The sequence below is a fragment of the Schistocerca piceifrons genome, chromosome 5, assembly GCF_021461385.2.
Source record: "Schistocerca piceifrons isolate TAMUIC-IGC-003096 chromosome 5, iqSchPice1.1, whole genome shotgun sequence".
Lineage (NCBI taxonomy): Eukaryota > Metazoa > Arthropoda > Insecta > Orthoptera > Acrididae > Schistocerca > Schistocerca piceifrons.
Window position 1 is genome coordinate 419,904,652 of NC_060142.1, and position 16,441 is coordinate 419,921,092.

Here is a 16,441-nt window from a genome sequence, read left to right on the forward strand (position 1 = left end):
CTTCGTGCACTTGACGATAACCCTGATGTCAGCGTCAGAGAAGTTGCTGCTGTACAAGGTAACGTTGACCACGTCACTGTATGGAGAGTGGTACGGGAGAACCAGTTGTTTCCGTACCATGTACAGCGTGTGCAGGCACTATCAGCAGCTGATTGGCCTCCACGGGTACACTTCTGCGAATGGTTCATCCAACAATGTGTCAATCCTCATTTCAGCGCAAATGTTCTCTTTACGGATGAGGCTTCATTCCAACGTGATCAAATTGTAAATTTTCACAATCAACATGTGTGGGCTGACGAGAATCCGCACGCAATTGTGCAATCACGTCAACAACACAGATTTTCTGTGAACGTTTGGGCAGGCATTGTTGGTGATGTCTTGATTGTGCCCCATGTTCTTCCACCTACGCTCAATGGAGAACGTTATCATGATTTCATACGGGATACTCTGCCTGTGCTGCTGGAAGATGTGCCTTTACAAGTACGACACAACATGTGGTTCATGCACGATGGAGCTCCTGCACATTTCAGTCGAAGTGTTCGTACGCTTCTCAACAACAGATTCGGTGACCGATGGATTGGTAGAGGCGGACCAATTCCATGGCCTCCACGCTCTCCTGACCTCAACCCTCTTGACTTTCATTTATGGGGGCATTTGACAGCTCTTGTCTACGCAACCTCGGTACCAAATGTAGAGACACTTCGTGCCCGTATTGTGGACGGCTGTGATACAATACGCCACTCTCGAGGGCTGCATCAGCGCATCAGGGATTCCATGCGACGGAGGATGGATGCATGTATCCTCGCTAACGGAGGACATTTTGAACATTTCCTGTAACAAAGTGTTTGAAGTCACGCTGGTACGTTCTGTTGCTGTGTGTTTCCATTCCATGATTAACGTGATTTGAAGAGAAGTAATAAAATGAGCTCTAACATGGAAAGTAAGCGTTTCCTGATACATGTCCACATAACATATTTTCTTTCTTTGTGTGTGAGGAATGTTCCCTGAAAGTTTGGCCGTACTTTTTCGTAACACCCTGTATATGAATACTTAAAGAAGACTGACAATGTCACGTACACCTTGTAAATAATTATTAACGCTTATTGCACGTAAGGTGATGGAGTGTCTTTATTATCAAAACGGTGTAATGAATGATTGCCTCTACTAGTAGAGGTTGTAACGCCAGTGGAAATGAAACGGCAGGCGTAACTCAAGCCCTGGGTGGAAAAGCCCGTACAGGTGTGTTGGTCCCGTTTCACACAGGAAGTTGCAAGACGGACGGTCTGAGCACCTGAGGCGCGGAAGCACAATACAGCGGCGGCCGGCCGGCATGGTAGTGGGGCCAGAAGGATAACCGGATAATACTTCGGAAACTCTGAAAATCTTGGACGCAGCAGAGAGGAATGAGGAAGCGTTACCTCGGAAATCGCAGGCTGGGTTATTTCCATGGATTTTTACTCTGAGAAGCGTACCACTGTATGAGTATAGGTATTTCCTCGCAAACTTTCCTCGCTGGACGACAAAAGACTAAAATATGGTTGGTCGGCGTTCAGAAGAATCTGTAGAGAGGGAGAATATTTGTGGTTACGGGAATAAGGTTCGCCTTCTGAGTTACGAGGGAGCAGAGCCGAGTTTTGCTGGGAAGCCAACAGTGGAGAGAAGAGGTATTCCGTTTTGAGTGCCCAGGGTTTGACAGTCGCTCAGTATTAGGTTTTGTTGGTACAGATGGACTTTCTGACTTTGCTCTCAGGAGATTTTATAGTTAGAACGGTTAAGCACTGTACTGTTTCGAACTTATACCATTCTGGACTTCGCCTCCGGGTAGGGAGTCGTCGTTGAGTATGCAGCGTTCAGTGACTGGGAGCACTTCTTCTCCCTATACTCACGTTCAGACGTTACCTGAACTCCGTCCTTGTGGCTGGAAGTTCGCGTTTCTCGCCTGTAGAACACGGAGAGGTGAAGACACTATTAGAGTATACAAGTCAGAAGACCGCCTTCTGCCGTCCTAGTGTTTGAAAGAATTTATTTTGTGGCTTGAGTTCTTCCATCGTCGCAGACGTGTACGAGAACCGTCACTCCGACGCACCGGACGCAGTACATATGGTGACATTGCTAATTGCTGTGGCTTATCGGGGCTACAAGGCTAAGCAGCTGTGATCATGTAAGTTTTATTTCCACTAAGGTTGCACACCACTGTAGATCATCTTTGAAAGTAGTGTCTTCTAGTGTTTGGTACGTAGATGATGTCAGTCATCTCACATTATTTATATTAGATCGCTAGCCATAAAAATGGGCAGATTTCGGCATCCGATTACTGATATTAGTCAGGAAATTCATTTGTGTCTCTTTATGGGTTTTAATCTACAATAAACATACAAGCAGAAACAGCATTTATCTTTTTATACTTACTAGTTCCCTTAATCATTCATTTATGTTTATGTTGTAATTTATATGTTAAAGAGCAAGAAGGAGGAGATATCACCATTAAGAGATCCTAAGATCTGCTTCAGGGGGTAGTCAGACAAGACCAAATCTTCATTCTTGCATTCAGTTTTTCCGTTGCGCACATTCATTTTACACCCTCCTGGAGTAGCATCTTGGAAACTAACTTCAATGCCAATTAGCTCGGAATTTTTTTCCTTAACAATTATTTTTCAGGTCAATCTACGCTCCAACACCAATACAAGCTTTTCAGACTTTTTCTAACCATCATGCATATCAAAAAAAGAAGTTCTACCACGCAGTTACTATAAATACTTGTTTTGTGAATTGGATGTAAAGATGGTAGCATTTCAATGGAAAAATCATCTGTGATTCTACAGGGGACGTAGAAACGCCAAGTCAAGTAAACGTCTAGGGGTAAGTATGAAAATAATACAGGTTCTCTTCTTGGGCACCCTTATCTTGAAACTTTCCCAGGTTGTGGTGGAATCTGCTGCCAGGTAGCTGCGACCTTCGTCCACATAAGGAAAATAAATTTCGCTATAAGGAAAATGAATTCCGCTATGCAGCTGGTGTGCGAATTCATTTTGGAAGCCGGTTTCACCTGTGTCTCTAGAAAGCGAATTACAAATGAAAGATTTTGTATTTAATCGAGAAAGTAACCATACATCATCCGTGATTGGAGGAGAGTGATACAGTCCGGTGAGTTGTCATTTAGTTTTTTTCATAGTAATAGTTGTTGTTTTTGTGGGACACTTCACACTGATATCTTAATGAGTGGCATGGAGCAACCTGTAACAAAAATTACAGTCACTTACAATTGAATTAAGAATAGATTCTGCGTTAGTGAGAGATCGTTCTTATCCTTATTGCCAAAAGTTTATCCATGTTCATGGCTCATGGTTCATAGTTCATGGTTCATGGTCCACGGTTCAAGGTTGCAGTTGCAGGTTGCCTATATAACAGCCTCCATGGGCAATAAAAACTTGATTTTTAATATTTCGCATAGTTCTTGGTCGAATTTAAAAATTTAAAACACTGTCATAGTCTACTCATTAAGAGATATAATATTATGTTAGAGGTTTAAAGCAATAAGATAAAGATCGAAAGTGTGTATATGTAGCGTGTCCCAAAACTACTCGTTCAACAATAGCTTTACCTTACAACTGTTCCATTTGTCCGTGTTTGCACAGGAAAACTACAATATGGGAATTGTGAGTCCACCTTAATGCAAAACACTTTGTTGTTAGTTAACTTATTTATTCCGCATACTAGTTTGAAGCGATAAATATCGCAATCATCAGTAAACAAACAAAATCCATAAGTAAATAAAATCAGTAAGTAAACAAATAACAATCTGTTTTGCATCAAGACGGACTCACAATTCCCATAGCGTTGTTACTCGTTCAAATTAATACAGGCGGTAGAGACTATCGAAACAAATATATTTCGATAAGGAACATACGGTCTCTCAAGTCAAATTGTAATGTTATGGAACATTCTGTTAGTGGTGTTCACGTAAGTTATTGTGTCGGTGTCACTAACTGGGAATGTTTTCTGATGTTCGAAACTGTTCTGTGTAGGGATGGTTGGATGTACTGGTTTGTTGTACCTCTGAATGTTAGACAAAGGGTGTACTTCCAGCTCTATGGGGTGCCAGCCCTATTTCAACATTAATGTGAGGAATCATCTGAGAGTCACCTTCGCGAATCGATGGATCGGCCTAGGCGGCCCTGTAGCCTGTCCAGCTGACCTCACTTATCTGTATTTCTTCCTCTGAGGGCGTATGAAGCAGCTGGTGTACGTAACCGTTTTGGAAACAGAAGAAGACCTCGTCCCTATAACTGTCATCGCTGCTGGTACCATTGTGGACGTGCCGGGAATCTTCGAACGGACACAACAGTCAGTGGTCCGACGATGTACTGTGTGCATACAGGCCAACGGTCGCGCATTAGAGATGCTCCTGTGAATGCCACTGCTGTAGTTACCATGCTAAACTACCTTCTGTGTAAATCGTCCCTAGCGTCACGATTTTCGTCGGGAACCATATGTACCTTCAGTAAATATATTTGTTTTGATAGTCTCTGACTCCTGTATCAATTTGAACGGACAGTTTCGAAACACTTTGTATGTCTTGAGGCAGCTACCTCTCGGGCAAGCATATATCCAGATTCCACTTATTTGAGAATGACAGCACTTGGTCGCTTGCAACAAAATTTGCATATAATTTCGCACCTTTCCTAAACTTGTTCTCGTTTGCATGCTTAACGTCAAATGTTTAATACATTAACTCTTTTGTAAAGTAATCGTAAGTTTGAATCTGTTTTATACATGGCAGTTCTATTCTCAAAGAAATCGGGGATTTACTGGTCAGTGCTAATGACGCAGTCCGAGGAGACTCTCGGCGCAATGGTTGATAGGAGTAGCAGTATCAGTAAAAGTGTCAAGACGCCACACGAGTTTGGACCGATACTCACCGGCTTCAGGTCGCTACTAACGTTAGCCTAGCATGCACGGTAGTGTGCACTGACATTGTTGTCATTATTCTGTGTTGTCTTCACGACAATCAGTTTTGTTTCACGTGTCTCCTTCTCTGGGTGTCACGTTTGTTGTATACAGAAGCAGACGGTATGCTAGACTTCGTGCTGTCTGCCAACGAAGTCAGATTAGTTCGGGAGGGAGAGATAGTGCCTGTCGAGTACCTTCGATTTGTATATCTTGCTGTAAACAAAAAGCACACTAGTAGAATAAAACTTTCTGTTTTTGATATTCTACAACTAGCCTGAACTTTTAAGTTCAAAAATGGTTCAAATGGCTCTGAGCACTATGGGACTTAACTTCTGAGGTCATCAGTCCCCTAGAACTTAGAACTACTTAAACCTGACTAACCTAAGGACATCACACACATCCATGCCTGAGGCAGGATTCGAACCTGCGACAGTAGCGGTCGCGCAGTTCCAGACTGTAGCGCCTAGAACCGCTCGGCCACTCCGGCAGGCAACTTTTAAGTCATCATCTGGCAGAATCTCGACACAATACATAAATCAACGTACAGTTTAATTAAGGAAATGTCAAATGATAATCACTTAAGTCATTAAGCACTGCGCTTTAATTTTTTCACACCACATGTCTATTACACTCTAAGATAAAAAAAAAGCGACGCACCACGAAGGAGTTGTCGGAATGGGATGGAAATCTGCAGATGTTATGCACGTACGCTGACAAACAAATTATTTCCATTTCAGAAACACGGGACGCTTTATTTGAGAGAAAGAGCCTTGCAAACTGAGCAAGCCAGTAACTTGATGATCCACCCCTGGCCCTTATTCAAGCAGATATTCGGCTTGGCATTGATGCAGAGAGTTGTTCGATGCTTTCCTGAGGGGCATAGTGCCAAATTCTGTCCAATTAGCGCATTATATGGTCAATATCCCGAGATGGTTGGACGTCCCCGCCCGTAACGCTCCAATCGTTCTCAATTTGGAAGAGATCCAGCGACCTTTCTGGCCAAGGTATGGTTCATCAAGCACGAAGACAAGCAGTAGAAAATCTCTCCTTGTGCTGATATGTAAGCATAGGATAGCTTGCGATGAAGGGCATCAGAACTGGGCGTTGAATATCGTCGACGTGTCACTGCGCTGCAGAGGGGTTCCACTACGAAGTGAAACGACGCCCCAGACCACCACTTGTGGTTGTCGGGCCTTACGGCGGGCGATAGTATTGTTGGTATCACATCACTGTCTGTGTCGCCTCCAGACACTTTTTCGCTGGTCACCAGGGCTCAGTTCGAAGCGGGCCTCATCACCGAAAGAGCATCACAAATTGAGATAGTCAGCAACACGGTGGTTCACCTCTGGCCCTTACGCAAGCTTCTCACGCTTGACAGTTCTACTCCAGTCAATGAGATTCCAGGCTGTACGTGACCGACACCATTTCAAACGGGTTTGTTGGTGTACAGAGGTCCATGTTAGTTGGCAAAAGGGGCACCGTGAGCTCAGACCTCTTTCTGTGAGCCGCCTATTAATTGTCCTTGAGGTCGCTGAAGCTCCAATCACTCTTCCGGGTCGATGATAATGATAAATCTGGGGCTCTGATCGCCCCTCTGACGATTAATCGGTCCTCACATTTTGTCATCTCTGTAGGTCGACCAATTCCGTCTAGACGCTCTGTTTGGCCATGGTTCACCCATTCCTGCCAACAGGGTCGAATACTGTCGTCGCTCATATTAAAATGTCGAGCGGTTCGTCGATTACTCCAGCCGGCTTCTATGAGCACAACTACACGACCTGTCTCAGATGCTGACATCTCTGTATATCTGCGAGACAGAGTACTGACCAACTGAGTACAGGTAAAGACGTTATGTTCTTGTATCTAAATGTGAGCTGTTAACAATCCTTGCCAGATTTACGGTTTTTGCGTTTTCCGTCGATACTTTTATGTACGAAGATGAATTTGTATATGAATTTGTGATCAATTTGCACAAAGCTTTCGAGGTGCTTCGTATTCTTTTCTAATAGTGCCAGCAGTGATGAGTAAATCTCGGCTAAGCAATTCGTAGTTCACCAGGCCGTTGCTGTTCCACCATGTGCATAACATTATGTTTTATGGATGCACGCAGGTATTTGTACGGGGAGTTGCTGTTGTGTTTGGGCTCAACCATTCTTTTCTTTTCCCTACGTGAGCATCAAGACACCACTTCTTGTCACCAGTAACGATACAGCATAGAAATGGTCTGCACAGTTCACGAGTCAATAAATGATGACCAAGCAGAGATGCACATATGACATCCGCTGATTTTTATGATATTGGCTTGGAGCACGCGGTACCCGTACACCTAATTTTTGAGCCTTCTCCACTCCATACAAATGTCACACGATGGTGGAATGATCACAGTTCATTACATTTAGCTTTTCTCGAGTACACTGACAAGTATCGTTGTGCATTAATGCGTTTCAACGTTTTCCATCACACCCTGAATGTCTTCTTGAATGCGGAGGGTTACTGATGTGAAAAGGATCCTTTTTAAAAGGAGAAAACCATATTATTGCCTTGCTCTACAGGGCGGAAATATTTATGGCTGCCTCCATCGCTCTCACCCATATACTGAACTCGAATAGAAGAATATGTCGGAAATGTTCCGAGGTCTCCACTCGGCGCTACATTTTCCAAATTTTCTAGCGTTCACAGCTCCACCCACCGTCTCCAAATGACAAAGTGACAGTATGTAAACCCAAACAGCAACACTCAAGTTCAGATAAAAAAAATGAGAGACGGTAAATAAATCCGTAGCAAGCGGAATACCAAAGTGCAAAACAAAAACACTACGGGGCCGCGCGCCAACATACACTACTGGCCATTAGAATTGCTACACCAAGAAGAAATGCAGATGATAAACGGGTATTCATTGGACAAATATATTATACTAGAAATGACATGTGATTACATTTTCACGAAATTTTGGTGCATAGATACTGAGAAATGAGTACCCAGAACAACCACCTCTGGCCGTAATAACGGCCTCCATTCGCCTCGGCATTGAGTCAAACAGAGCTTGGATAGCGTGTACAGGTACAGGTACAGCTGCCCATGCAGCTCCAACACGATCAGTTGCTCGGCCACCATTGACCAGACGTTCTCAATTGGTGAGAGATCTGGAGAATGTGCTGGCCAGGGCAGCAGTCGAACATTTTCTGTATCCAGAAAGGCCCGTACAGGACCTGCAACATGCGATCGTGCATTATCCTGCTGAAATGTAGGGTTTCGCAGGGGTAGAATGAAGGGTAGAGCCACGGGTCGTAGCACATCTGAAATGTAACGTCCACTGTTCAAAATACCGTCAATGCGAACAAGAGGTGACCAAGACGTGTAACCAATGGCACCCCATACCATCATGCCGGGTGATAAACCAGTATTGTGATGACTAATGCACGCTTCCAATGTGCGTTCACCGCGATGTCGCCAAACACGGATGCGACCATGGATTCATCCGATAAAATGACGTCTTGCCATTCGTGCACCCAGGTTCGTCGTTGATTACACCATCGCAGTCGCTCCTATTTGTGATGCAGCGTCAAGGGTAACCGCAGCCATGGTCTCCGAACTGATAGTCCGTGCTGCTGCAAACGTCGTCGAACTGTTCGTGCAGATGGTTGTTGTCTTGCAAAGGTCCCCATCTGTTCACTCAGGGATCGAGACGTGGCTGCACGATCCGTTACAGCCATGCGGATAAGATGCCTGTCATCTCGACTGCTAGTGATACGAGGACGTTGGGATCCAGCACGGCGTTCCGCATTACCATCCTGAACCCACCGATTCCATATTCTGCTAACAGTCATTGGATCTCAACCAACGCAAGCAGCAATGTCGCGATGCGATAAACCGCAATCGCGATAGGCTACAATCCGACCTTTATCAAAGTCGGAAACGTGATGGTACGCATTTCTCCTCCTTACACGAGGCATCACAACAACGTTTCACCAGGCAACGCCGGTCAACTGCTGTTTGTGTATGAGAAGTCGGTTGGAAACATTCCTCATGTCAGCACGTTGAAGGTGTCGCCACCGGCGCCAACCTTGTGTGAATGCTCTGAAAAGCTAATCATTTGCATATCACAGTATCTTCTTCCTGTCGGTTAAATTTCGCGTCTGTAGCACGTCATCTTCGTGGTGTAGCAATTTTAATGGCCAGTAGAGTTATATCTTCGGCGGTTCAATGTTTTTGGGAAACCGCCTGTATGTGATAATTCGCTCGGTGTCAGTTTGTGTCCACAGGAGCGACGGAGAGAGTGGTAAGTGGCAGGAGGAGCGGCCAGCAGGCAGGCAGGCAGGCAGCTGGCGACGTGACGTGGCGGGGGCAGCGGCGCGGCGCAACGCTGACAGCTACCGCTGCTCTGTAATTTGGCGGCGGCATCGCCGGCAGATGTGGGAACTCGCGTGTCGTGCCTGTGTGCAGTGCGCGATGTGCCCCACTGAACAGCGAACGCGGGAAATAGACGCACACGTCGCCAACGAACCGGTGGTAACAGCTCCGGTGGTACCCACCTATGTTTACCACTTTTACATACACCAGGGAGGAGTTGCTTGACATAAGTGAAAGTTGGGTTGGTAGGCGTGTTTCTACATCTGAAAGGTGATGCCCGTTCATATTTCGCAATAGTCGTATTAAATTGGCGCTAGTAGCTCCAGTATGAGGATGTAAATCAGGTTTGCTTTAAGTACATGCTGTAACGGTCGTGAACGTTCGTCATCTTTGAGATTACATGTGATGAGTCGATGTTTTTCTTTCTTGGCTCTACAGCTCATGATGAGCCTTGGCCTCTTCTACAATTCCCTTCCATTTCTCTAGGTCCTTTGCCAATACTCTCCAGTTTGTATAGCCCATCTTCCTAAGATCTTCGATTACTCCATCTTCCCATCTGGCTTGTGGTCGACCACGTCCTCTCTGCCCTCCTGGCTTTCCTTGTAATATTCTTTTTGGTACTTCTGTATCATTGATGCGAGCCACATGTCCCGCCCATCTCAATATGGATGATTTCACTGTCCTTCTGATGGGTTGGTCTTTGTATATGACATACAACTCATAGTTGTGTAAATCATGGAATACTTCTAGTTAAGCTCAAGTACTGTGGTATGAATGGGACAGTGCTCAAATAGTTTAAATCATACCTAACTGGAAGAGTGCAGAAAGCTGAAATAAGCAGTTCACATAATATGCAAAAAACTGGTGATTTCTCAAACTGGGGAACAATCAAGAATGGGGTGCCGCAAGGTTTGGTCTTGGATCCTCTGTTGTTTTTAATATATATTAATGACTTGCCATTCTATATTCACGAAGATGCAAAGCTGGTACTTTTTTCTGATGGTACAAGTATAGCTATCACACCCAACAGACAAGAATTAACTGGTGAAATTGTGAACGATGTTTTTCAGAAAATCATTAAGTGGTTCTCTGCAAATGGGCTCTCATTAAACTTTGACAAAACACAGTATATACAGTCCCACACAGTAACTGGAATGACACCATTAATAAATATAGATTTCGATCAGAAATCGGTAGGTAAGGTAGAATATTCAAAATTTCTAGGTGTATGCATTGATGAGGGGTTGAACTGGAAAAAACACAATGAGGATCTGCTGAAACGTTTGAGTTCAGTTGCTTATGCTATTAGGGTCATTGCAAGTTTTGGCGATACACATCTCAGTAAATTAACTTACCACCCCTATTTTCATTCTCTGCTTTCATATGGCGTCATATTCTGGGGTAACTCATCATTGAGTAAAATAGTGTTCTTTGCACAAAAGCGTGTAATCAGAATAATTGCTGCAGCTCATCCAAGATCATCCTGCAGACACTTATTTAAAGAGCTAGAGATCTTCACTGTAGCCTCACAATATATATGTTCACTTATGAAACTTGTTATTAACAATCCGAACGAATTCAAAAGTAATAGCAGTGTACATGGCTAAAACATTAGGAGAAAGGATAATCTTCACTACTCAATGTTAAATCCAACTTTGGCTCAGAAGGGGGTAAATTATGCTGCCACAAAAGTCTTTGGTCACTTACCTAATAGAATAAAAAGTCTGACGGATAGCCATATAGCATTTACAAGAAAATTAAAAGAATTTCTTAATGGAAACTCCTTCTACTCATTAGATGAATTTTTGGATATAGTAAGTGGGTAATTTCCTCAACCCCCACAAAAAAATTAAAAATATTAAGTGTCATGTAATATTTTGTGTAATGTAATATCTGGTATAGACACCTTTTATTAACCTGACACGTTCCACATCATTACGAAGTGTCGTACTCATGATCTATGGAACAAATACTAATCTAATCTAATCTAATCTAATCTCCTCCTCCATCTTACTCTTTCACCGATTGGGCCGATAATTCGTCTAAGTACCTTTCTTTCAAATGCATCCAGCGTTTCAATATCTTTAATGTCCAGGCTTCAGAGGCATATGTAAGCACTGGTCGTATAAGTGATTTATAGATAGTTAATTTAGTGGTACGAGTCAGGGGCCTTGAGGATAGAAGTCTTGTTAGGACAAAATAGGCTCTACTGGCTAGTATTAATCTCTGCTTGATTTCTTAGGAGGTATCATTTAGATGCGAAACTGTCGAGCCCAGGTACTTGAAATGTTCAACTCTCTCAAATGTATAGTAGCCCATTGTTATTGCATTTGGCATATTTTCTCTATGTGCTTTTCCAGCTGCCATATATTTTGTTTTTTGTTCATTAATAATTAACTCCATATTCCTACGAGTCTGTTTGGGGGCTGCAAATGTCTTTTCCATTGCTTTTTGGGTTCTTTCTATTACACCTATGCCATCCGCGTAGGCCAGTATCTGCAGTGATTTATAGAAGATCGTTACCCTATTCAGAAGGTTTGCGTTTCTCATCACCATCTCCAGGGCGGCATTAAAGAGAAGACATGCCAATGCATCCCCTTGTCGCACTCCGTTTTTAATACTCAACGTGTTGGGCATCATTCCTCCTATTCTTATACTGCCTTGTGTTTCGCTCATTGTCATTCTCACCAGCCTTACCAACCTTCTCGAGATTCCCAGTTCATCTACAGCTTGATATAACTGCTCTCTATTTATTTTATCATAGGCTGCTTTGAAATCTATAAAGAGGTGTAGTGCCAACCCCATATTCATTTGTTTTTTCCGGGATTTGTCTTAAGGTGAATATTTGATCTATAGTTGGCTTCCCGGGAAGGAATCCGCATTGGTACGGCCCCGTCTCCCTCTGTAAGATTGAGAGTATTCTGTCGAATAGTATATTAGAGAATATTTTATATCCCAAATTATGTAGTGTGATCCCTCTGTAATTACCACACTCCATATTATCTCCTTTCTTATATATGGGACACATGATACCCTCTTTCCATTGATGGGGCATTTTCTCCTCTTCCCATATTCTGGTGACCATTTTGAGAAGGCGTCGTTCCAGCTCTGTGCCTCCTTGCTTAAACAGTTCTGCTGGAATTCCATTTGTCCCTGCCGACTTGTTTTTTTTTTTCAATTTCTTCATGGCAGTTTTCACTTCTTCTATATTTGGTGGGGTAGTGTTGTTGTCTGGGTCCTCTTCCCCATTCGTTTCTGTTGGATTCTCTGGTATAGGGTTGAGGAGACTATCAAAATACCTGCACCATCTTTCGCATATTACCTTCTCTTCACTTATTATATTCCCTGTCTCATCTTTTATTAAGCTTGTTTTACTACCAAAAGGCTTCCGTGCCGCATTCACCTCTCTATAGAATTTTCTTATTTCATTTTTGCGTCTCATGAGCCAGTCCTGAGGAAACTGTACCATCTGGTGAGAAAGATGTGTGAGACGGGCGAAATATCCTCAGACTTCAAGAAGAATATAATAATTTCAATCCCAAAGAAAGTAGGTGTTGACAGATGTGAAAATTACCGAACAATCAGTTTAATAACCCACAGCTGCAAAATAGTAACGCGAATTCTTTACAGACGAATGGGAAAACTAGTAGAAGCCGACCTCGGGGAAGATCAGTTTGGATTCCGTAGAAATATTGGAACACGTGAGGCAATACTGACCCTACGACTTAACTTAGAAGCTAGATTAAGGAAAGGCAAACCTACGTTTCTAGCACTTGTAGACTTAGAGAAAGCGTTTGACAATATTGACTGGAATACTCTCTTTCAAATTCTGAAGGTGGCAGGGGTAAAATACAGGGAGCGAAAAGCTATTTACAATTTGTACAGAAACCAGATGGCAGTTATAAGAGTCGAGGGACATGAAACGGAAGCAGTGGTTGGGAAGGGAGTGAGACAGGGTTGTAGCCTATCCCCGATGTTATTGAATCTTTATATTGAGCAAGCTGTGAAGGAAACAAAAGAAAAATTCGGAGTAGGTATTAAAATCCATGGAGAAGTAATAAAAACTTTGAAGTTTGCCGATGACATTGTAATTCTGTCAGAGACAGCAATGGACTTGGAAGAGTAGTTAAACGGAATGGATAGTGTCTTGAAAGGGGGGTATAAGATGAACATCAACAGAAGCAAAACGAGGATAATGGAACGTAGTCGAATAAAGTCGTGTGATGCTGAGGGAATTAGGTTAGGAAATGAGACACTTAAAGTAGTAAAGGAGTTTTGCTATTTGGGAAGCAAAATAACTGATGATGGTCGAAGTAGAGAGGATATAAAATGTAGGCTGGCAATGGCAAGGAAAGCATTTCCGAAGAAGAGAAATTTGTTAACATCGAGTATAGATTTAAGTGTCAGGAAGTCATTTCTGAAAGTATTTGTATGGAGTGTGGCCATGTATGGAAGTGAAACATGGACGATAAATAGTTTGCACAAGAAGAGAATAGAAGCTTTCGAAATGTGGTGCTACAGAAGAATGGTGAAGATTAGATGGGTAGATCACATAACTAATGTGGAGCTATTGAATAGGGTTGGGGAGAAGAGAAGTTTGTGGCACAACTTGACTAGAAGAAGGGATCGGTTGGTAGGATATGTTCTGAGGCGTCAAGGGGTCACCAATTTAGTATTGGAGGACAGCGTGGAAGGTAAAAATCGTAGAGGGAAACCAAGAGATGAACACACTAAGCAGATTCAAAAGGATGTAGGTTGCAGTAGGTACTGGGAGATGAAGAAGCTTGCAGAGGATAGAGTAGCATGGAGAGCAGCATCATACCAGTCTCAGGACTGAAGATCACAACAACAGAGCTCCATTTCTTTGACACTTGATTTCATCCATTCTCTCTTTTTTCTTTGGTGAGTCCTCTTTTAAGTCCGCCGTTTTTCTTTCTATTCTTCTACTATCCTCCTCGTACAGTGTGATCACTATCAACACTTCACTGAGTTAGAGTGAGGTCGGCAACGAGAAGCTGGATGTTCCTTCTGCGATACTGCAGAAAGATTCGACACGGTTGTAGCCACTGTCCATGACTGCTGGCAGCAGTGGTCACGAGAATGTACCTACGAAAAACGAACGGGCTCCAAACGGGTACGTGGTACTGCGGAGAGGGACGACCATCGTTTTTGTCGTACAGCTCTGGCGGATCGTACCGCATTTGCAGCAGTAATTTGAGTATCAGTTGGTACCACTGTGACACAAAGAACTGTTACAAATCGGTTACTTCAAGGACTGCTTCGTGCCACTTGCACTTTAGCGTGTATTCCACTGACCCTAAACCACCGCCAATTGCGACTTCAGAACTGCCAAGCGAGAACTCATTGCAGTGTCTGTTGGAGGTCTGTTGTGTTTTCTGATGAAAGCTGGTTCTCCCTCAGCGCTAGTGACGGGCGTGTGTTGGATAAAACAAGGCCAGTTGAGGGCCTGCAACCAACCTGTCTGCGTGCTAGACACACTGCACCTGTACCTAGAGTTGTGGTCTGGGATCAATCCCGCGTCCAGACATCATGATTTAGGTTTTCCGTGATTTCCCTAAATAACTCCAGGCAAATGCCAAGACGGTTCCTCTGAAAGGGCACGGCCGACTTCCTTCCCTAATCCGATGAGACCGATGACCTCGCTGTCTGGTTTCCTTCCCCAAACAACCCAACCCGTATGGCAGCAGGAGCACTCTCATGGTTATCCGACGCACCTTGACAGCAAATCTGTATGGCTGATTAGTGATTCGACCTGCTGTGCTGCCATTCATTAACAACACTCCGGTACAACGCTCGCCCACATAGGGCTGTTCTAACTCAACATGCTCTACAGAATGTCATCTGACATTATCGGACAACAACTCCAACATCATCCACAAACAGCGTTAACCGTCCCCGGATTGACGTACGAAGTGCAACGGGCATGGAACTGTATCCCACAAACTGATATCCGGTATCTGTACAACACAGTGCATACAGGTTTGACAACACAGTGCACATACGTTTTCATGCTTGCAGTCAACATTCCAGATGTTATACTAGTTATTCAGATACCATAATTTCACATTTACAATGGCTTATCTGACGCTTACATTAGCTTTGATCTTGCAGTGTTTATTATTCAAACATGTTACGTAGACAAATATATTCTCGAAATTTCATTACTCTATATTAATTAGTTTTTGGAGCTGAGATCTTTTTCCGTCAATGTACGACGCAGAATGGAATATTTGAGAACCTCCAATACCTGGAAATGATAGTAAGGCGTCAGTGGCCGGGAGTTCCCAGGCGGGAACTTCTGCCGCCAAGTGTAGTCTTATTGAGTGCGACGCCACATTGGGCGACTTGCTCGTCGAGAACGGGGATGTAACGATGATGAGGACAGCACAACACCCAGTCTGTGAGGGGAGAAAATCTCCCACCCCGTAGCATTCCAACCGTTCAGCTATTGGGGCGAACCCCCAACCTTTTTTATGCTCATACAACGAAGACATACACTGAGGCGACAAAGATAGAGAAATGAAAATATATAGATGGCTGTCGTATCGCGCACACTAGGTATAAAAGTTCAGTGGACTGGCGGAGCTGTCATTCGCACTCAGGTGGAAAGGTTTCCGTAGTGATTATAGTCACACGACGAGAATTAATAGACTCTGAACGGGGAATCGTAGTTGGAGCTAGACGCGTGCAACATTCCATTTCAAAAATCGTTGGGGAATTCAATATCCCGAGATCCACAATGTCAAGAGAGTGCCGAGAATACCAAATTCCATGCATTACCTCTCACCATGGGCAAGGCAGTGGCCGACAGCCTTCACTTGACGAGCGAGAGTAGCGGCATTTGCGTAGAGGTGACAGTCCTAACAGGCATACAAGAACGCGTGAAGTAATCGCAGATATAAATGTGGGACGTACGATGTACGTATCCGTTAAGTAGTGCGGCGAAATTTGACGTTAATGGGCTATGGCAGCAGACGACCGATGCGACTGCCTATGTTAACAGCACGACATCGCTGCAGCGCCTCTCCTGGCTAGTGATCACATGGATTGAACCGTAGACGACTGGAAAATTGTGGCCCGGTCAGATGAGGTCCGATTTCAGTCAGTAACAGTAGATGGT